General features: G+C 46.0%; 1 protein-coding gene across 2 annotated transcripts in view; it reads right to left on the minus strand.

Moving 5' to 3' along the window:
* Positions 1-22,565, minus strand: part of RGS22 (regulator of G protein signaling 22) — a 742,354-nt gene that overhangs the window by 84,598 nt on the left and 635,191 nt on the right. The window lies entirely within an intron of this gene.

Genomic DNA, 22,565 nt, shown 5'->3' on the forward strand with positions numbered 1-22,565 from the left:
CATGGTGGCTCTGCAGGACATACCAGACAATTTTTTAAAAGGAAAAATGGACAACACTGGCACCAGCAGCAGAACAACTTAAAGTCTGAGGTTTCCCAACACCTGAATGGGTAGAGGAGAAGAATGAGAATACTCTCCTCTGTCCTTCCCCCTTTATTTTCTTTATTAGTGGACAGATAAACCACTGTGTGCTACAAGAGAATTATATGGTGAGACACCATTGGCTCATCTAGGTGATGTTAAATGCAGCGTCCGTGACTATTCATCACTGAAGATTGGGTACCACTCCACGTCCATCAGATTCCTTAAATGTTGAGAAGAATAAGTCTGGGTGGCATTACAAAGCTTGCTGAGAAAGCAAGGGAAATGCATGAGGTCACAAGCCACCAAAGATAAAGCAAGAGAAAAGGGAGACTTCAAAAAATACAGCATCTTCTATTCTCTGAAATATTTCTGGAAATGGAAAGGTGTAGCCGGGCCTTACATCAATTAACTCTTTATCAACGTCAAGGATTAGTGAGGATCTCATAACATTAGTTTACAATTCCATTTGGTACAAAAGAGACATTTTGGTTTAAATTGAAATCATGACTTGTTCTTAGGATAATTATTTCTTAAGAAACCTGCATTTTCCCCAGTTGCGGAAACTATTCATTTATTCATGAAATGTTTTTAGAGAAACTTGAAGAAAAGACTACTGGGGTGCTGTACATTATCCATAATAATATAATTATATTTAATGGATTGCAACCTGAAATAATAATGAACCACAACAAACAACAACATTATCAAATGGATGCTTGGATTGCCACCTGCAATCTCCGGCGGCGGAATTCCAGTCCACTGTTTTTCAGCCACTATGCACCTCTAAATATCGACCTGCCATAAGTGAATGAAGATTGGTCCTGCTTTAATAGGCACAGTCTAGCCCGAACTGTCAGTACTCTCCAGACAAGAACACAAGCAACCCCAGACCAGATTTGGTCTACTTAGGCTTTGTCAATGAGGCATAGCTTGAGTCCTGCAGCACAAAAAAAAAGATAGAATAAATGCTTGGATTAATATCTGCCATTGGCAATGCTCTGGATGCACTTTAGTACATTATTTCTAACCCCACTATGCCACTTAAGACAAAGACCCACCATATGCAAATCAGTCTTGGGCCTGGTCCAACAGGAACACTCGAGCCCTAACTGCCATGCCTGGGTTTGCTTGTGTTCCTATCATGTGGAGGTCAGATCTGGCAGTATGGGCTGGACTGTTCCTGCTGAAGCAGGACCAAGACTGATTTGCTTCTGTCTAGCGTGGCATAATGGGCAAAAAATGATGGATTTAGAATGCAGCCCTAGCGACCACCAGTGGCTGAGATCAATTCAGGCATTCCTACCATCACCTTGTTGTTTGTTGCAAGAGATAACAATGAGGTCATAGAGAAAGGCAGCCAGTTACCGCAGATCTTTCAAGAGAGAATCTTTGAAAACAAATGTTGATGTCTGGCCGAAGATAAGAAGGGAGTGAATTATTGAAAAATTGTTTTTAATTTCTGGTGGAAGGTAAGAAGTGAAGGCAAGAGGAAGAGACCAACTTCTTTGTAGTTTTGGATTTAGTTACTTTCGGAAAGCATCATACGTGATTTTCCACTTGTTGCGTGGAATCCACCTGCTCCAGTGCCAAGTCCATGGAGATATAGTGGTTGATTGAGACGTACGGACTTGTATGTTAGGCTGAAGGCACTGAAATAAATTAATGCCTTCTGTGGAAACCAATTAAATTACTTCACTCCTGTTGCCAGTTGAGCCACTAAATGAATCTTCCTTTAAGTGATTCTAGTGGGGCTAGGGACACCCCAATAATGAGAGCATTTTCTTCACGCAGATGCATCAGAAGCAGGTACTAATGTCTTGGTATTTTCCTTGGTAGGTGCAGTTGATGTCAGGCTGTTTGGGTGGTTTTGTTGATTCCATAGTCAAATTCAGGTTAGAATCCATGTATAATTTTTGGGGGAGCATCCCAGATTCTAGTGCCTGTTCATGAAAATATCCCCGATGTTGAAAGCATTTGTCAAGCTTCTGCACTACTTGCACTCACATAACCAACATCATGTGAGCTGAAATTAACATCCGGTCGGCCAGTGTTGAGTGTTATAAAGCTGTCACACAATTAATGCGCCTCAGTACCCTATCATTAGCACAAAAAATCTATCCTTTGCAAACTAAGAGCAAAAAAAATCCATCAGTAGCCTAAAAAACACCTGCCCAAAACGACCTACCTATAAACTGTGGAATAACTAAAACATTGTTTACTGAAAACCTTTTCTACAATATTTACAATAAATGTGTCCTATTTTTGTTTACACAAACACAACAGAAAAAAATCAAAATACGCAGACCAACATTTAAATATGAATGACGCTGAACTTGATAGATAATGCTAAAACAATTTTGATTTTTCACAGATACGCAATCCATAATCTCAAGTCATGTTTCTCTGTCCTGATTGTTCGCATATAAACCACCTGTCCGATAAGACAACTGCAAAAAATTCACTAATGCTCCCTATTGGTTCTTTCCTTGATCCATGTGCCATTCACAGCTTGGCTAAAAGGCAGCTCACAATATGACCTATGGCGGCTCTGTCAATGACTTAAAAGTTTGATGGACTGTACCATGAAAATGACAGTACCATCCATCAAACGTAAACCTTTTTGAATCTTCAAAAACAAAACCCAAAAGCGATATTTTGTTTTGGAATAAAAACAAAACGAATCGCGCCCCCCTGCCCAGACTATAAATCAGATGGGCAGACCTTAAGCGTGGTAGAGAGGGTACTCTGTTGCAAATGCAACAGTTTCAGTGATGGTGAAATTTGTAACTTGCCTTTACCCGGTGAACAGATGGTCCTGTATGTGATCGGTAGAGTGAAACTGTCCAGGCCCTAGGATCTTAGTCTTAGCTGCTTGTCAGAATAGCATACCTAAAAATATAATCTGACATAAATTATGTGTCCTAAATATCATTGTAAAAATGTGGGTTATTGGTTGAAGGGGATGGAAGCCCACTCAGGTGACTCCAACAACCACAATCATTGTCAGGGTGAACCACAAAATCCACTAAATGAACCTATGCTTAAACCGCTGTTAGCTTGGCACAAAAGCAGTCAGGCTTAACCTGGAGACAATGAGTAGAGTATTCATGCAGTACACAATCAGTAATAAAGTGAAAACACAACACAAGAAAAATCTCAAACCAATTTTAAAAAATCAAGAGTGAATTTGAATAAAGGAAATGATACAAAAACGATAAAAAGCTAATCAGTAGTCCCAGAGACATTCATATTCAAAGTTTCTAGAGAAAATAGTGCCTAAAAGCAGAATATGACACTCACGGTAATCTGGCTGTACTAGACTAGGGAAAGTTACAAGTTCAGGTTGACTGCGATAGACTGTGGGAAAAATACAGGGACCAGGTTCGCCCCACTGAAAAAGTTACCTTTTGAAAGTCCAGCGCAAAGAGTTCCATTCGCGGTGGAAGAGGCCGCAAAGCAAGGAACAGGGAAAGCATAGCAGACAACCATTAGTGTAGAGCGAACAGCAGGCTGGGCTGTCACAGGCTGTCGTCCCTGTAGCGTAAATGATATGGTCGGGCATCACTGACAGTAGTCACTGGAGCTTAGCTTTGTGTTGGCGGTCACCGCAGGCTCTTGTTGTAGAGGCATGGAATGCAGTTTCCACAGCGCTGGTAGTCACTGGAGCTTAGCTTTGTGTTGGCGGTCACCGCAGGCTCTTGTTGTAGAGGCATGGAATGCAGTTTCCACAGCGCTGGTAGTCACTGGAGCTTAGCTTTGTGTTGGCGGTCACCGCAGGCTCTTGTTGTAGAGGCATGGAATGCAGTTTCCACAGCGCTGGTAGTCACTGGAGCTTAGCTTTGTGTTGGCGGTCACCGCAGGCTCTTGTTGTAGAGGCATGGAATGCAGTTTCCACAGCGCTGGTAGTCACTGGAGCTTAGCTTTGTGTTGGCGGTCACCGCAGGCTCTTGTTGTAGAGGCATGGAATGCAGTTTCCACAGCGCTGGTAGTCACTGGAGCTTAGCTTTGTGTTGGCGGTCACCGCAGGCTCTTGTTGTAGAGGCATGGAATGCAGTTTCCACAGCGCTGGTAGTCGCTGGAGGTGAATGGAGAGCGAAGGGCACGTCTCACTGGAGCTTTGCGTTGGAGCCATCCCGGGGCAGAGTCTCAGCCACAAGCAGTCCAAACTTAAGGATTCTTACCTTTTCTTTTTAAACTTTAATTACCGTTTTATTCAAAACATAATACAAAAACAGTGAAGCGAAATCCAGGGAAGATGATCATTAAGGTCAAGTGTGACACATCCAGTACAACAAAAGAGAAACAAATGCACGGAGCAGCAAGAACATACAAGGAAGAAAGAAATGATAAGATTGAAGGGGTAAAGGGGTAAAAGGGGTAAGGAATACATGAGAAATACATTTGGCATAGAAAAACAGGGCGCCATGATCCCAACCTGAGGAAAAAAACAACACAATCCCATTGGGCAGTCATTAAGTGGTAAGGTTTTAATCCACAGTGTCACTGTCATCAGAAGCCAGTGTTGAGAGATAGTCACGCAGTGGCTGACAAATAATCTTGGGTCTGGAGGTAGCTGGTTGCAAGGAGGCATACAGTTCGGAGTTGGTGTTGCAGCAGGATAAGTCATTCAGCCAGGTTGATACAGCGGGAGATGTAGCAGTGCCTCAGTACAGTGAGATCTGCTGCTTAGTGAAGAGGAGGGCGATGGCAGCGTAACAGCGTAGTCTTGGGAGAGAGGCTTAACATTTCCTAGGAGCGCCATTAGGGGATCCGGTGTAAGCAGCTGTTCGAGCATGAGAGACAGAGCATTGTAAATGTCTCCCCAGTAGGTTGCAATCACCCTGCAGGTCCATGATAAGTGGAGGAAGTCAGCCTGTTCCGCATAGCATTTAGGGCAGTAATGGGATCTGGTGAGATCAAGTCTGGCAAGCGCCCATGGAGTTGTCTAGGCCCTGTTAAGATACCTATAGCGTACTAATTTATGACGATGATTACCCAAGACAAGTTGAGTCTGCGCACAACAATAATATCAGGTTTTGTCTGGTAGGGAGATATGAAGATCGTGCCCCCAAGCCGCCCTAGCCTTCTTTGTGCCAGTGGGCCTCGGGTGTAAGGATGTATGGTACAATTTAGAGATGATGTGACAGGTATTCGGGGAGGTTATTACCAGTGTGAAAGGAGGAAAGTCCTTGTGCTCGTTTGGGTAGTCAGGCAGTGTCTCGCAAAATGTACTATGTAAGTGATGGAGTACGAAGCCACCCAAGAGTGTAGAGTCTGTGCCACCATCCGCATCAGTGCAGGGTTTCAGTACCCAAGTGGCAAACAGGTCCCCGGTGACCTGCAAACCATATACTTGAAGCGTGTGCGGCACAAGGAGTTCTTGCGTGAGTGGAAGCCATGGGTTGTTTATGAGTGGAATATGTGGGGAATAAAGGGTGTCTCCGCCAGATAGCGCAGCAGTTTGAACCACACCCAGGTGGTAGTAGCAAGGGTTTGTATTTTGGTCGGGGTACACAGGAGGCCGCGCAGTTGACTAAAGGATAATGGGAGATGTGGAATCTCTGCCCTCTCAGGCTTAAGGAAAGGCAGTCTGACGTCAGGGTAATACCAATGATAGGCCTAATGGGCCTGTGCTACTAGGTAGCATAATTGCAGATCTGGGACTCCCAAACTGCCTTGCTCATATGGAAGTGTAAGAGCATTCCAATGGATGCAAGGACAACGTCCTGCCCATGTGAGTCGTGTAAGCAACCCATGTAGCGTAGCAAAAAAACTCTGTTAGTGCAATGGGAATATTTAAAAACAAATAAAGGAACCATTGTAGGACAACCATTTTAATAATGGTAATGCACCCAGCCATTCCCAGCGGGAGTTTAATCCACCTCTCCACCTGTGTCTCAAGTCTATCTATGGCAGGACCACAGTAACGCCGAATTACCTCAGTGTGGTACTTTTGGATACTTGCTGGAGTCTGTGCACCACCGCAATGGGAATTCGAGGTCGCATGCCACAGTATTATCAGTAAGCAGGAATATTTCAGACATGCTCCAATGAATATGCAGCCAAACTGCTGTACTTCATAAATAATAGGGGACACATTGGTGGAGGGGTGTCTTACAAATAGTAGCACATCATCTGTGTTGAGGGAAGCCAATAGTGTCCCGCGGGCAGAGCCAAGGCCCCTTTGGAGATGTCTGTCCTTCAAGTGATGGACTAGCGCATCTATAGCGATGATAAATAAGAGTGGGGAGAGCGGGCAACCCTGCTGGGTGCCTCGTGTCAAGGGAAAAGTCTCAGTTAGTGTAATATTTAGCTGCAGGCAGGCTAATGGGTTTATATACAGTATTGAACCAGGTATCTAAAACCGCTGGGCATGCCTAATTTCATTAGAGTGGCATGTAGGAAGAACCATTCAAGGGAATCAAATTATTTTTCAACGTCTAGGAGAACAGCCCCTGCTAGGATTGTCAGGGAAATTTGGTTATCACTGCGAAAAGGGTGCGAAGATTAATGGAGGTAGAACAGTGTGGCGCAAAGCCAAACTGCATGGGAGAGATTATGCGATCCATTAACAAAGAGAGGCTGGCAGCAAGAACTTTGGCTAAAAATTTTTGTAAAGGTTCATGAGCAACAAAGCCCAATAAGATGTGCATAAATGGGGAGGTTTGTTTGGTTTGAGTAGTAATGTGATCACGGCCTCCCTTGGTGTGGGAGGGAGTGTACCCAGGTCAAGAGATTCAGTGTATACCACTAAGAAATGGGGGACCAGCAGCGTTTTATAAGCTTTATAATCTTCTGTAAATCCGTCTTGTCCAGAAGCTTTAGAGCTAACGGGGACATCCAAGGCCTGTGATATTTCCTCACAAGTGATGGGAGCATCTAGGAATGGTTGTTTATCCGGCTCAATCCACACCATGGCTATTTCTGGTAAGTAATCAGCAAGGGCTGACGCGCTGACACTCGGGCGCGATGTATAAAGGGATTTATAATATGTCATGAAGTCGGTCAGGGGAGTGGCACCATCAGTGGTGTCCGTGTCATTGGGCCGTTGCAAATGGGTGACATACGCAGCATGATATGGAGGCCACAGCAGATGAGCGAGGGTTCGGCCCGGACGCTCCCCCTATCTGTGTGTTGTGGCATATTTACCCAGGTAAGCGACTTCATGTTTGGTGAGATCATGGAACTCGTGTAGCAGGGCCGCCCTCTCGTTAAGATGTTCTGTTTGTGTAGGGGTTCTGTTAATCAGTTCGAGGCCGCGTAGCTTCTCCTCCACTTTGGCGAGATGATTCCGAATACTTCGGCGGACCCTTGCATGTCTTGTGATATAAACTCTTATATAAGCCTGGTGGCCTCCCACAGAGTAGAATGCCTCGATAGAGAGCCAGCATTAGTGGCAAAACACTCCACAATGGCTTCCCAGACTTCTGATCAAAAGACTGCATCGTGTAATTCATTTTCAGGGGAGCGCCAGTGCCGTGCCATGTAAGAGGGCACACTCAGTGTCATGGGTACAGGGGCATGATCTGAGAGCGTGCGGGAAGTGTGTAATAGATCCAAGTCATAATAGCGTCCGCGAGACACGTACCAATGATCTATACGCGTCCACACATTACGTGGGGCAGGGTAAAAAGTGTAGTCCCGCCCATATGGGTATTTGTTCTGCCAGACATCTGTCAATTGCAGCGTATCGAGTAGGTTTGGCAGGGTGAACACGGAGCGCGGTTTAGTGACGGTAGATGAGCCAGCAGAGTCAGGTTCAGGCTGACGTGATATTAAAATCGCCTCCCACTATAATGTGGACCGTCTGACATCGAACAATCTGTGTAGATAAATCAGTAAATAACTCAGGGGGATCGGTGTTGGGGGCATAGACTTTAACAAACAGGACAGACTCACCAGCCGAGGTACCTGAGACTAGCAATAATAATAATGTCCTTCAGTGTCTGGCATATTCCCAACATAGAAGAAACTGACTTTTTATGAATTAAGATGCAAACCTCCCGGGGATATGAACTACTTGGGGCACACATCGTTATTTCCCCCACTACAAGGGCACAGGTGCAAGCAGGTCCGGGAGAGAGAGGGACTTCTGCAGGAAGGCCACGTTCACGCCAAGACAACTGAGGTAAGTAAGGCGAGTTTGAATTTTGAATCTCTATTTATATGTGCAGTCATAGAACCTACTGAGATAACAGTATGTGTAGAGTAAATCAGCTGTCTGGCATGTATCAAAAAGGATTCAACAGAGAGTACATCTCCATAAGCATCCCAACCCCCCACTCACTCCGGCAGTGCCAAAAACTGGAGAACAAATAACACCCACATACCAATCACTAAAATAAACATAACGGCACACACCTGTGGGAGGTGACAATATTCACTAGAGCAAGGACTGATCAAACAAATGCAATCTGCAGCAATAAAAGATCATTGTGATGGTTTGTCAAGAAATGCGTAGGCCGAGTGCATGAGAACCAAGTTACACACAAGCATTAACAGTAGCTAAGTGGCACAAATATACAGCAATAGGCTGATGAGCGCCAATGTGACTATGCAATATAGTTATTTAAGTCATGAGGGATCCTGGGGAGCTTGGCATTGAGGTGTCAGGGGTGCTTGGACGGGATCCCTGTAAGAAAATACCCTCTTTTTGGCATGGTTACTCCCACTTTCTGCCTGCTGTCAGTATGCTTGGACTGTTTTCACTGGGATTCTGGTAACCAGGACCCCAGTGATTGTGCTCTCTACCTCTAGATTTGGTTGCTTAGGACTTTGCACACACCCACAATTGGCATACTGATGCCCCCATATAAGTCCCTAGTATATGGTACTTAGGTACCCAGGGCACTGGAGCACCAGGGGCTCCCCATGGGCTGCAGCATGTATTGTGCCACCCAAGGGAGCCCATGCGAAATGTGTCTGCAGCCCTGCCATTGCAGCCTGCGTGAAAAGGTGCATGCACCCTTTCACCACAGGTCACTGCACCAGGTCACTGTAAGTCACCCCTATGGTAGGCCCTCCTAGCCAAGAGGGCAGGGTGCAGGTTCATGTGTGTGAGGGCACCCATGCATGAGCAGAGGTGCCCCTACGATTTCCAGTTCCATTACACCGGACTTTGTACGTGCGGGGAAGCTACTTTACCCGTGTACCGGACACAGATCACTACCTGTGTCCAGCTAAATAATGATAACTCTGAACCTGGGCATGTTTGGTATCCAACATATTGGAATCATATCCCAATACTGTTGCCAGTGCACTCTGGGGGCTCCTTACAGGACCCCCAGTACTCCTCCGACCAGTCTTCTGGGGTTTTCCGGGCATCCTGTGCTGCTGCCACCACTCAGAGGGGGTTTCTGCCCCCCTGCTGGTGACCAGCTCAGGCAGAGGACGGCAGAAAAAAGGATTTACTGTGGAAGAGAGAGGTAACACCCTCTCTCTTGAAAATAGGTGTGAAAAGGATTGGGAGGGGTAGCCTTCCCAACCGACTGGTATGCTTTGAAGGGCACATTTGGTCCCCTCCTTGCATAAACCGGTTTGCACCAGTCCAGGGACCCCCGGTCCCTGCTCTGGCACGAAACTGGGCAATGGAAAGGGGAGTGACCACTCCCTCTCCATCTCCAACCTAGGGGTGGTGCCCAGAGCTCCTCCAGGTGGCCACTTGATTCTGCCATCTTGAATCCAAGATGAGAAGAGGCTCCTCGGAGCATCTGAGTGGCCAGGTCAGGCAGGTGACGTCTGGGTCTTGCACAATCCTTTTCCTAATTCCTCCTGTTGGCCTTGGGGAAAACCAGGTACTTACCTCTGCTCTTCTGGCCGCTGGGAGTCACTCTGGTACTCACCACTTGGGTTCCTAGTTTCTCCAGCTCCCTTCTAACAATTCCACATCCTTGGGTGGTAGACTGTATCTCGCATTCCACTTATTTAGTATATGGTTTGGCCCTCCCCTAGGGCCTACACTGTTTTCTAATACTTTTGCCAATGCTTGTTGTTTTTATGCTCCTTACTGATTACTATTGTGTATATAATTAGTGTGTTTCCTTACCTCCAGTTGGGGGAACTGCCTAATTGTATTTTAGTGTTTGTGTTACCATAATAAAGTACCTTTTTTGTAACACTGTGTGGTTCTTTCATGTGTGATAGTGCTGTGTAACTATAGTGGCATTGCATAAGCTTTGCATGTCTCCTAGATAAGTCTTGGCTGCTCATCCACAGCTACCTCTAGAGAGCCCTGGCTTACTAGACACTGCCTGCACTTCACTAATAGGGGATCTCTGGACCTGATATAAGGTGATAACACCACAGGCGCTCACCACACACCAGGCCAGCTTTCTACAATTCCCCCAAGGGAGGGACCATCTGTCACAAGCTGCTTGCAGAATTGCATCGCCTCAGCAGGCATATTGAAAACATGGTGTTGACCATTTGTCTCCATGCATAACTGTGCAGGGTACAGCTTTCTATATTTGAGGCCACGTTTTTGGAAGGTACGCTTAACATCAGTAAACGTGCGGCAGGCCTTCTGGACTATCGGTGTGTAATCCAGGTAAAGGGAAAATGCAGAGCCTTGGTATTGCAAGGTGCCCTAGTTTTTGGCAAGGTGCAGGGCCCTATCACGATCTCTAAAATTTAAGAGTCTGGCAATAATCTGTTGCAGTGGTGCGCCCAGAACTGGACGCTGGCCAAGTGATTGAAGTGCCCTTTCAACCACAAAGATGTCAGTGAAGGATTACCTTTCGAAGAGTTCGACCGGTAGGTGCTCTACGAAAATGCCCATGCGCCCCTTGTTAGTGGATTCCGCAATTCCAGCTGTACGAATGTTATTCCGTTGGCACAGCACCTATAAATCTTCATTCTTGGAGCTGTAGTTTTCATGATACGTTCGGCTGGCTCAAGGCATTTCAGTGCGCAATCATTCCCATCCTGGAAGTCTGAGATTCTTCACTCTTCATGCTAAACCTGCTGTTATGTCGATCAAGGCGCTCAGTCATACTATGCAGACGGCAGGATAGAGCATCAAATCTAGTGTCTATTGCCTTGAATCCCGCTTGCAATTTGGTCACAATAGGGGCAGCGCCATTGAGTGAGGAGTCAGTTTCAGGAATGTCAACGGGGCCCCCTAGCGCCTGGAGGTGAGCATTGATGATGCAGGGTACATTCAGCACCGAAATTGAGCTGCTTTTGCTTGAATTCTCCCCGCCCATGATAGACAAATGATCCACTCCTCAGAAATGTCGGGATCAATAAACACAGCAGCAGGGTGGCATCAGGCATAGAGAGGCAGTAATGTCCCCACTGAAGAGTGAAGCACTGGGGCACACTACCACAGACCCAAGCCAAGGAGTACGATGCGCGGTACCAGGGGGGCGGACGGTCACTCCAGAGCTATGGGTGCTGAAAATGGCGACAGCAGTGCCCAACAGGTGAGTAAGTGAGATAAGAGGCGCAGTAGGCAGGCAAGTTCACGGTTAGTGTCCCTTTCAAGAGTCCTGCACACTCACAGTACAACCGGGGTAAGGTAGCATCAGGGTAGGAGTGTGAACTAATAGACCCAGTCACCCCCCCCCAACATCACAAACTGTTTGACTAGTGGCTGTGTAGGGAGGTAGCAGAGATCATGTATTGGCAGCTTGGTGCAGGCAGATAGGGGTAGTTGAGCAGCCAGCAGCACCACCTGTAGGGTTATCCACTGGAGGAGGTAGCACCAGTCTAAGTTCCTCAGTGACGCTCTCCTTTAAGGATCTCTCCTAACCTCCGAGTGACCAGCATGGGAGGATTAGTAGGCCGCAAAAACAGTGGCATGGGTCAACACTTCAGGCCCGCACAGCGCTCAGTAATCTCTAGCTCATCCATACTTGCATCAGGGAAACAGCAGCCCCCGCTGTCAGTCAGTGAGTCTAGTTGTGCCCCCCCCCACGAGTCGGGCCTTCAGGCGATCTCTTAGCCCAAAGAGCACCCGAGTCTCCATTATGGGTGGGCCTCAAACCGGATGCTATTGCACAGTCTAAAGAATGCTAACAGCAAGCCTGGAGGCGAATCAAGATCCGAAAGAGGCAGAGAAAAGCCAGATTGTAGGCTCTGCAGCAGGCCACGCCACAGCCCCGCCCTCAGGCTCACCCACGGGCCCTCTCCTTGCGGGATCTCTCAGTGCTGTGTCAGGCTGCTCGCCTGACTCGTTGCACATTACAGGCTCCATGCAGCCCAGTGACAGTACATATTGCAGTCAGTATAAGCGGATCATCAGGAGAGCGTGCAGGGCCCTTGGGATGGTCAATTTGGAGTTGATGATTTAATTTTTACAGGTGATGCTTGGGAGCTTCAATGCCGTGTGGCCATCTTGATCACCGGGTTGGCCACACCACGATTCCCACCTTTTCTTGCAGAGGAGTACACTCTGATGCCAGCCAAGGGTCCTGGACCTGGAGAGGCACCTCCTGGGGATCAGGGACTCATTCCAGCACTGGCCAGGAGGGCTCATGAAGGTCCAGTTACAGCAGATCAGCTGGGCAGTTGAAGGAAGGCCTCTGAAGCTTGTTGTGTCCCCCTAGTTCACACAGGAGGTCAGTCAACTGACCCTTGGCATCACTCTGGGTTTGCCTGGGATGAAGGTGAGCAAGTCTGATCTTCCTTCTCAATTAGAAAGGCAGTCCTCTGGCAGCTGGGCAGTCCTTCTTCTGCAACTTTCACAGGTCCAGGAGTGTTCTGAAGAGTTGTTCTGAGGGTCCAAGATTTATATCTGGTGCTAGCCTGTGTGTGTGTGTGTGTGTGTGTGTGGAGGGGGAACACTCTTTTGTACCCCCACATCTGGTTCTGGAAAGTTCTTCCGTTCCCCTGTCAAGGCTCTACAGTATCTGGGGTGACAACAGGCCAATGTCAAGTTTCTTTGTGTGCTAGAGCCAAGCCCTTTGAAATGCAAGTGGGGAAGGGTACAGCTCTGCCCCCAGCCCTCCTGGCAGGATAACCCATCCTACCCACAACTTAGTCTCCTTTGTGTTACTGTCTGGAAGCAACACACCAACCCCAACAGCAGAGCCGTTCATAGATATGTGCTCTAGAGCACTGGCAGAAGGCACGAATGGTTAGGACAAGAAAACGCCTATTTTCTAAAAGTGGCATTTTCAGAACTGTGGATACAACTACACCTTTTTTGAAAAAAATGATTATTGGCATTTATAAAACCATCAACAAAGTAATCAATTAAGAGGATGGGAGGAGTGAAAAGTCAGAGACAATTATTAAATATCAGTTGATGCAATTACAAACTACCCCTTTCAAACAGGCATATACTATGTGGACGTTGCAGAGTCAAGCGGTCTCATCTGTGACCACATGGAGGCCAAGAAACCTGGTGTAGAAGGCATCAGATCAGATTGGGTTCTGTCCAATCATCTGTCCGAGTCTCCCCGACATCCGAATCAGCATCACAGTCCCTGAGTCTTAGATATGACAAGCAGTTCCCAAATATCTTCGGTCGTGAGCACAGAGGTATAAGGTGCTAATAATATGAGTTTTGCTCCCGACAGTATGCAGCAACCCACACCCAGTCTGCAGCCTTTGGTCCGGGCTGCCTATCCCAGTGTATGCAACCTGCCTTTAAGCCAGAAGTAACAGCACCACAGTTAGGCGTTGAATTGCAGTGGAAGTATCCTTGACATATCCTAATAGTTCTACCTGTGGGATCTGGGGTGGTGAGTGACCCATGCTCTGGGTCAGGGTGCGATAGATGTCTGTCCAATAGCCGGCCACTTGCGGGCACTCCCAGGCAAGGTGTTGAAATGTGGCCTATGGGATGGTGCATCTCAGTCAAGGCGAGTGGGGCATTGATGAATAAATACAAGGAATTTGAGCCAGACAACCATTTTAGCAGTGGCTATCCTCCCTGCCATAGAGAGGGGTAGCATATTCCGAGCCGGGATCCTCTTGAGACATAATTTATTTGCCAGAGTTCATTTAGGGCCCTGCTGAGCCAGATGCCAAAGTAGCCAACTGGGCCATTTGCCCACTGCAGAGGATAGTCAGTCTCAAATGGTGGTGTGCTGGACGTGCAAGGAAATAGAATGGCCTTAGCCCAGTTTTTAGTAATGCCAGAGTATCTGCCAAACCTCACCACCTCACATGTGATTGGGGATAGATTTTTTTGGGGTTCCGGACACAAAGTGTAATATCATCCACGTGAATGGACACAAGTACCCTCCTAGCCAGAAAGTTAAACCCCCTATGAGCATGGTGTTGTCACTGCCTGGCCTCCATTGGTTCTATGGCTATAGCAAAAAAAAATAAGGGGCAGGGGGCAGCCCTGTCTTGCTCTGTGGGTGACTGTGAATGGGTCGGAGGTCGTGCTATTGAGGTGAAGACAAATTGTTGGGGAGGTGCAGGGATGCAGATCAGGAGCAGGAACTGGGAGCTAATCCCTAATCCCAGGAGGTGATAGAATAAATACGGCCATTCCAGAGAATCAAATGTCTTAGTGGCATCAAGCAAGGTTGCGACCGCTGCCAGCTTAGGGTCAATGGCGTGCATGAGGGTGAACATCATGCGGAGGTTGTGGGCAGTAGTGCGGCCTGGCACACAGTAGGACTGATCTGGGCAAATGATATCTGTCAGCAAGGGGAGCAGCCAATTAGTCAGGAGTTTAGCAAATATTTTGTTATCAACATTAATCATTGACAGCGGGGGGATACTAGCCACATCGGTTAGTGGGTTTATCTGGTCTCAGTATTGCTACAATGCTAGCACTCTGGACTTTAGAAAGTTCTCGTACACAGCCGGCAGAGCTGTGAATTCTTTATAGAAGGGGATAGTGAGTCCGTCTAGCCTTGGCACCCTGTCCCTAGGGAAGCTTTGGATAACCTGCATTATATCCTCCACTGTGAAGGGGTCATCAAGGTACAAGCGGCGGGATGATTCAAGCCACAGCAGCTGTGGAGTGTCAAGATAAGCAGCTAGGGCCACTGGACCAGGTATTACCACAGCGCTGTATAAGTGAGAATAGAATGCTGTCATGGTCTCCTGTAGAGCATCAGGTTGTGTGGCTAATCTGCTGATTGTCCACAAGCTGTACTATGTAAGCGCCAGCCCAGAGTTTCTGGAGCGTAGCTGTGAGTGTTTTCCAGAATTGATCGCCCTCGTACTTGTGCTGCACAGTTGCTTCCTGGAGGAGGAAGCGGACTTCTCTCTGGGCCTCCTAATCATAGGCCAATAATTTCTCCCCAATAGTGGCTAGAGCCTGTGAGTTGTGTGTGAAATAGTGCTCTAGTTCAGAGGCGTGAATGTCCCTTTCCAAGGCAGTTAATTGTGTGTGCATCACTTTGAGTATTCCTGATTGCTTCGCAATGCAGACTCCATGGATAACGACTTTGAAAGCCACACGCAGTGTCACCAGGGAGGCAACGGAGCCTTACTTAGTGGTGAAGTAGTCAATAATCACTGCTCGTATTTCAACCTGGAAGACTGAGTCGGGGAGAGCATTAGGTGCTAGGTGCCAGGCAAAGTCAGGGGGACCGGCCAGTGGTGGAAGCACCTCCAGCAGGACAGGGGCATATCTGACAAGATGTGGGGTAAATGTTCCATGTTTGTTGCCCAGGCAAGGATGTCTCTGGTGAGCAGCCAGTATGCGATCCTGAACCATGTATCTTGAGCAGTCATGATGCGGTGCCCTCTGTGCCATCAGCATGTTTCAGTCACCAGATATCAGTCAGGCAGTTATCGCACGAGTGTCTGGAGCTACCCCACCCCATTGGGGTGAGGCCTTTTGGAGGCGATAGACAAATCAGATAATGTTAAAATCTCCACCAAATATAATGGCTCTGGGGACCACAGTGGTGATCTGACGTCAGACCACTGCAAATAACTCTGGACTGTCCTTATTTGGCCCATAGACCCATGCCAGTATGACAGGGTGCGCATGTAAGGTACCAGGCACAATCACAAAGCAGCCCTCCTTGTCGCTGACTGTCAGTCACGTGCTACTGGGTAACCCTTTGCCAAGAAGTATGGCCGTTCCCCGGGCACAAATGGATTATAGGGATGCATGGGCTTCAGCAATCTACCCAGCGCAGAGGTGAGGAGCGGTGTCTGGGATTAAGTGAAGTTTCTACAAATAACAGATGTCTCCACAGTGTCTGGTGATGTAGGCTTGGACCAACCTAGCTTTTCGCTTGTCACTTAGACCGCAAATGTTCAAGGTAAAGCACTGTATGGCAGTCATTTCATGTCCAAGTGGGGGTGGGGGGGGACCTGCCGTGGTAAAGATGTCAGGAGAGCAGCACATATGTCCGTGAGGGAAGTGTGATAGTGTAGTGTCTCACAGGGTATGGGGACAGGAAGAGCAAACAATCAAACATCCACCCACTTTCCACCACTTAAACCCCCAAACTCAGTTGAAGAAAGTTAATTAAACACCCTGAAAAAGCAATAAAATACAGTGGGAATCATTCTGTGAGGCACCGGAGAGTCAGGCAAACTGCTCAGTTGGGAGTGAACTGGGTGGCCGACAGGCAGTGGAAGGATCTTCGGTGAAGGTTGGTACCCGTGCAGTTCTGCATATTTCTGAAGCTGAGCCATACTGCGTATATTGTTTGCAGCAGTGGGGTCCAAATAAGTAACCTAAAAGTTAAAGTGACCCGATGGGTCACGGATGCTGGCGGAGTATCCCAAAAGGCCAGTCACTCATTATCAGTCAGGCAGCCATCATCATCATGTGTGGCGGGTCCTGTTTGGGGGCCAGCCTTTGCGGAGATATGTCGTGAGAACTTCACTGCCACTATGCGATTCATTAAAGAATGAGGCTTGCCATTGAGGAAGATCCACAGTTTACCTGGGTACAGAAGTGAGTATGTTATCTATGCTTTCTGGAGTAAATGCTTGGACAGGGGAAATTCACAGTGGCCCGCCTAGACTGCGAGGGCGAAATCAGGGTCGAATGAGGGGTTGCCCCCTAGTATTGTACAGTGCGGCAATCATGTGTGAGGTGCAGGATTACATTGTGGTCCTGGTAGCTTAGGAGTCTTGCAAGTATAGGTCATGGTCTAGTGCCAAGGGGAAGGCGGGGACCCAGCGAGCGGTGGGCACGTTCCACAATTAAAGTCCATCAACAGAGCATCTCCAAAGAGCTCATACAGCATTTGGTCCACAAAATCTTTCTTTTTTCCCCAATAGCAGTGGATTTGGGCACCCTAATGATGTAAAGATTATTGTGCCTACAGCGCACTTCTACGTCCTCATTTTTCTGCTTGATAATTCCTAGGATTTTGTCCATGCAAAGAAGGTGCTCGTTCGAGGTAGTCTCTGTCTCCTCAATGTCTGATGTGTGGGTATCCAGTTGGTCTAGGCGGCAGTTGGGTTTGTCCACTCTCTCCTTTATGCAGTCAATGCGACTGGTTAGGAGGTCTATTTTGGCGTGAATGGTGCAGAGGCTGTTTTTAGCTCCCACCAGCATCTCCTTAATGTCTAGGTCTTGTTCGTGGGTGTTTTGGGACAAGTCCTTAGTGGGGGTAGTTCTATTCATTTGGTGCCGTCATGTACATAATCATATCGTTTTGTGCCCATAGGATGGAAAAGATTTGTAACTGAGGACTTTAAGGGTCTTTTGTTTGAAACGCAGATACATGTTATGATCTGCTAAATTTTAAGAGTCATTTGGTTATAAATTACTGACATAAAATTGGGTTCAACCTTTTATGGTAGCCACTGGGGTCGCACATGACATTTGGTGTTCGTGTATTTGGTTAATATACGAACACTTAAGCATTATGTATGGAGACAAATATTCCATATGAATATTTTTAATTATGTAATTGAGTTGTCTGGTATGTTTATCTATATAAATGGTTCCTATTGGTAGGCAATCGCACTGACAGATGGGTAGAATTTCTGTTTTGGAGATATGTTGGGTATTTCCCAAATAATTAAATCAACATTTATGATCAAGCTATAGGCTTTAAATTGTTGCAAATATTACTAGCACATTTACAGATAGATGAATATTATTTTTGGGATTGTTATCTTGGTATATGAATTATTTGGGAACATGTCTTTTTCTTGTTTAGGATCGGAAATATCGAATATAAGTCAACAAAGAAGTAAAATTGGGTCCTATTGAGAAGACTCTTTATGAATATATTTGCTTGCAGTAAGGATGGTGTAAGATTTAATATATCTAGTGTTAACATATAATAATGATTTTTAACTTAGAAACTCATTGGGCTCTCTTCTCCCCCTTTTGTTTTCTCTGATAGCTATAGATATTATGGTTGGACTTATGAGTATACAATTGAGTAAGGTGCTTATTGTTATTAGTAACGAGCATGAATATTCTGGAGATGACATGAGGCATTAGTTTAAGTTGATCACAGTGAAATGATTTATGGAATTTGGGGACTTATTCAGATCTATACTTTATGTATGGTTGGATTAACTAAAAACACATCTTTATTTCTATTTCCGGAGTATGTGGTGTTCTTACGTTTTGCTACTAATTTATGATTAACTTTTTCTATTAAGAATTGACTAATATTGATAATGGACATTGGTTGTTGGTTCTATTTTCACAATTTAGAATTATTGATACTTATTTTTTGGAGATTTTGTATGTTTTTATATATTTACTGTAATGTTTAGAAATAGTGTATATATTGTGAGTGGGAAGTTGTGTAAATTAAGTTGGTAATTGAATGTTTTGTGTTAATAATTTATCAGCCCTGAAGAAGTCCATATTTGGACAAAACACGTGTTGGCCGAAGCTATATATGGGCTGAATTTCACGTTTTGTGGCCCCCTTTCTTCAACATTGGATCACCTTAGAAAGGATACATAGTGTTTTTTAGTGACAGATATAATATTGTGATATAATTGTTTTTGTATTGTGTCAGATTGTATATGTTGTCTCTAATAAAATTTTGTTATGTATAAACAATTGTTTCATATGTTGCAACAGAACCAACACCTTTGTTAAATATATATATCCCGGTATTATAAATGAATACAAACTTATCAGACTTCATTGAATCTAAAATTTATCTAAATTACGTTCAAGCAAATTATAATTAGTGTGCTCCACTATATATTTTTTTGTTTTCTGTTTATAGAGCTGGTTTTCCTTTGTGAAATTCTGGTATGTGCATTATGGCAACAATGTGCTTTAGTGTATGAGCACCTGGAATTAGCATTATATGCATACAATTGTAGGAATGTGCATTTTTTGATTATTCAGTGTTGCCAATTGTATTGTTTTCTTTCTGGAGTAAATGTTTGGACAGGAGAAATTCACAGTGGCCCGCCTAGACTGCAAGGGTGAAATCAGGGTCGAATGAGGGGTTGTCCCCCTGGTATTGTACAGTGCGGCGATCACGTGTGAGCTGCAGGATTGCATCATGGTCCTGGTAGCTTAGGAGTCTTGCAACTATAGGTCATGCTCTCGTGCCAAGGGGAAGGTGGGGACTCAGCGAGCGGTGGGCTCGTTCCACAATGAAAGTCCATCAACAGAGCATCTCCAAAGAGCTCATACAGCATTCGCTCCACAAAATCTTCCTTTTTTCCCCAATAGCAGTGGATTTGGGCACCCTAATGATGTAAAGATTATTGTGCCTACAGCGCACTTCTGCGTCCTAATTTTTCTGCTTGATAATTCCTAGGATTTTGTCCATGCAAAGAAGGTGCTCGTTCGAGGTAGTCTCTGTCTCCTCAATGTTTGATGTGTGGGTATCCAGTTGGTCTAGGCGGCAGTTGGGTTTGTCCAATCTCTCCCTTATGCAGTCAATGCGACTGGTTAGGAGGTCTATTTTGGCGTGAATGGTGCAGAGGCTGTTTTTAACTCCCACCAGCATCTCCTTAATGTCTAGGTCTTGTTCGTGGGTGTTTTGGGACAAGTCCTTAGCGGGGGTGGGAGGGTCTGCATTCCTGTCTTGGTCTGCATGACTGGTTGGTCGCTTCCCCTTGAATGCCAGCTTAGCCAGGCATGCCTCAAGTTTCCCCGTGGTGTACAGCAGGGTAGAGGAAAGACATGTTGTGAGCATTCACCACCCAGCCCCACACCCCTGGGCCCTCAGGCGCACAAGCAGGACCAAAAGCTCGAAATTGCGGCAGGAAAGCCTGCAAGAGGGGATGAGGAGGCAGTCGAATGTCCTTGCAGTGCAACCAGGGGCTATCACAGTGTCATGGTTAGCAGGCAGTGTGCGGCATTCTGGGGTCTTCCATGGGCTCTGCCTCACCCTAAGAATACAAGGAAGAGGTTAGGGGTGGGGGGCACGAGCAGGCCCAGTGCAGGAGAAAGAGGGAGGGGCCAGCAGATGAGTGCCAGCCAAGGCAGGCCGGCGCTGAGAGACATACAGGAGACCCCCCTTCGAGGCAAGCAGTCCTACTGATCACCAGGGATCAGAGGGGGTCCCAGCCGAGTCTCTCAGTGAGTGGCCGCCTCCGTCGCCCAGAGCAAATCACCTGCTTCCGTCGGTGTAAACCTAGGGTCGTCAGCCAGACGAGAGTGCAAACGTTATCAGTGCATCCACATGCTCACAGTGCACATCGGCTTAGGAGGGAAGAAGGCCAGCACAACAGTTCAGGGACTGGTCTGGCCACCTCGCCACATCCGCCCCAGGGGTGCAGCAGGTTAGCAATGTGGGCATGCCAGACTATAGTGCGAAGTATTATCAGCAGCCTCAAAGGGCCACCAGTTGCATCTCATATAAAGTTGCTAATGCAAGTCTAGCCCCTGGATAGAAACAGCATATCCATATCTGCTCTTTATCTAACATTAACACTTATAAATTGTAATAAGGTAACAAAATATTAGTCAGTTGGAGAAGACCTTACAGTACTGAAAAACAACTTTAAGAGTTTTCACCACCAGTACATGTAAAATGTAAGCCCACATGTCCTACTTTTTAAACATAATTCACCCTGCCCTATGGGCCTTCAGGGCCTAACTTAGGGGTGACTTGTATATGTATTAAAAAGGAGAGTTTAGGCCTGGAAAAAGGTGTATTTTGCAAGGTTGAAATGGCAGTTAAAACTGCATTACAGAGGGCAGTTACAGGCCTCAGACACGTTATAGGAGCTACCATAGTGAGTGGCACAATGAGTGCTGCAAATCTAAAAGCAGCATTTAATTTACAAGCCATGGTTACATGTAGTACCATTCAAGAAGGATTTACAAGTAAATTAAATGTGTCAATCAGGCGCAAGCCAATTGTACCATGTTTTTGGGCACGAGCACAAGCACTGGTTAGCAGTGGTAAAGTGCACACAGTACTAAAGTCAACCAAAGCAAATTCAGAAAAACAGGCAGGGTAAAGGTAAAATGTTTGTGGGTGACCCTTCAGACCCAATAAGCGTTCGCAAAAAACCACCACCCCACTGTTTGTGGATTTTCTGTTATTAACTCCAATGAGGGTACTATTTTCACAAATAATTTTTTAGGATACATGATGCGTATGTAAGCCAACTTTGTTACTACAATATTCTGGTATTGATTGATTATTCTTGTGAGCAAAGTATTCTCAGAACTCCCTCTTCTATAACAATTTCTGTTGGCAAAGACTGTTTTTACAAAGATGTACTCTACTTGTTTTTTTCATATTAAGAGCAATGCCACCAGGACCCGCTGCCTGATGTAAATTGTGTTGTTGTAGCAAATGAGATATTGCCAGAGACTGTATGGGAACTGATGCTTCAGGAATGGCCCAGAGGCATGGACCTGTGCGTGGCTGATGAAAAAACTGTTTATACAGCTTGTAGCTATCTACAAAATCTTTGAAAAACTCAGGAAGTATGGTGGGAATTTTCTTGCTGATGAAGGAGTGGTGGGGTGGGGACAAATCACAAGGTGATGAGGCTCTGTGATAGCCTACCATTCTAGCCTGACTACAGCAGTGTAAATACTGAAATTCAACCTGTTAAAATAAACTTGTGTTAATCCGTCACAATGGTGACGGCTATCCAGTCCACCGAAATCTAAATCCCATAGGATTAAATGGGATTTAGATTTCAACGGTCGGGATATCTGTCACTGTTGTGACGGAGTAACCCATCCGCCAATAACTAAATCAAACCCTAAGTTTGAAGGTTAAATATCTGACGAGGATGAACCGGTTTGGTGCCCTGGCCTGTGCTTCACTGCAGTGAGCCTCAAATTGTACCCAGGTCCCAGCCTGCCATGACCATTGACCATCACTGGCACTTTGTGCTTCTTGGCACTATTCATACTTAAAACGTGTAAAATTCACATATCCGGCTCCCCTTAATGGCTTTGTGTAATTTTGGCGTCATTTTGTTTATTACATTTTACTCTATTTTTCTACTTCTGTTTTTAAAAAAATTAGTTTTCACTTCGAATGTTTCTTACTGTTTTGGTACTGTATAAATACTTTACACACTGCACTCAGTTAAGCCTGTCTACTCTGTGCCACAGCTAACAGGGGGTTGAGCTCAGGTTAATTTATGGACTTTAAGGGTTCATTCTAACAGGGGTTATGATTATTCCTTGAGGT

This window comes from Pleurodeles waltl, chromosome 2_2 (assembly GCF_031143425.1).
Source record: "Pleurodeles waltl isolate 20211129_DDA chromosome 2_2, aPleWal1.hap1.20221129, whole genome shotgun sequence".
In the NCBI taxonomy this organism is placed as follows: Eukaryota; Metazoa; Chordata; class Amphibia; order Caudata; family Salamandridae; genus Pleurodeles; species Pleurodeles waltl.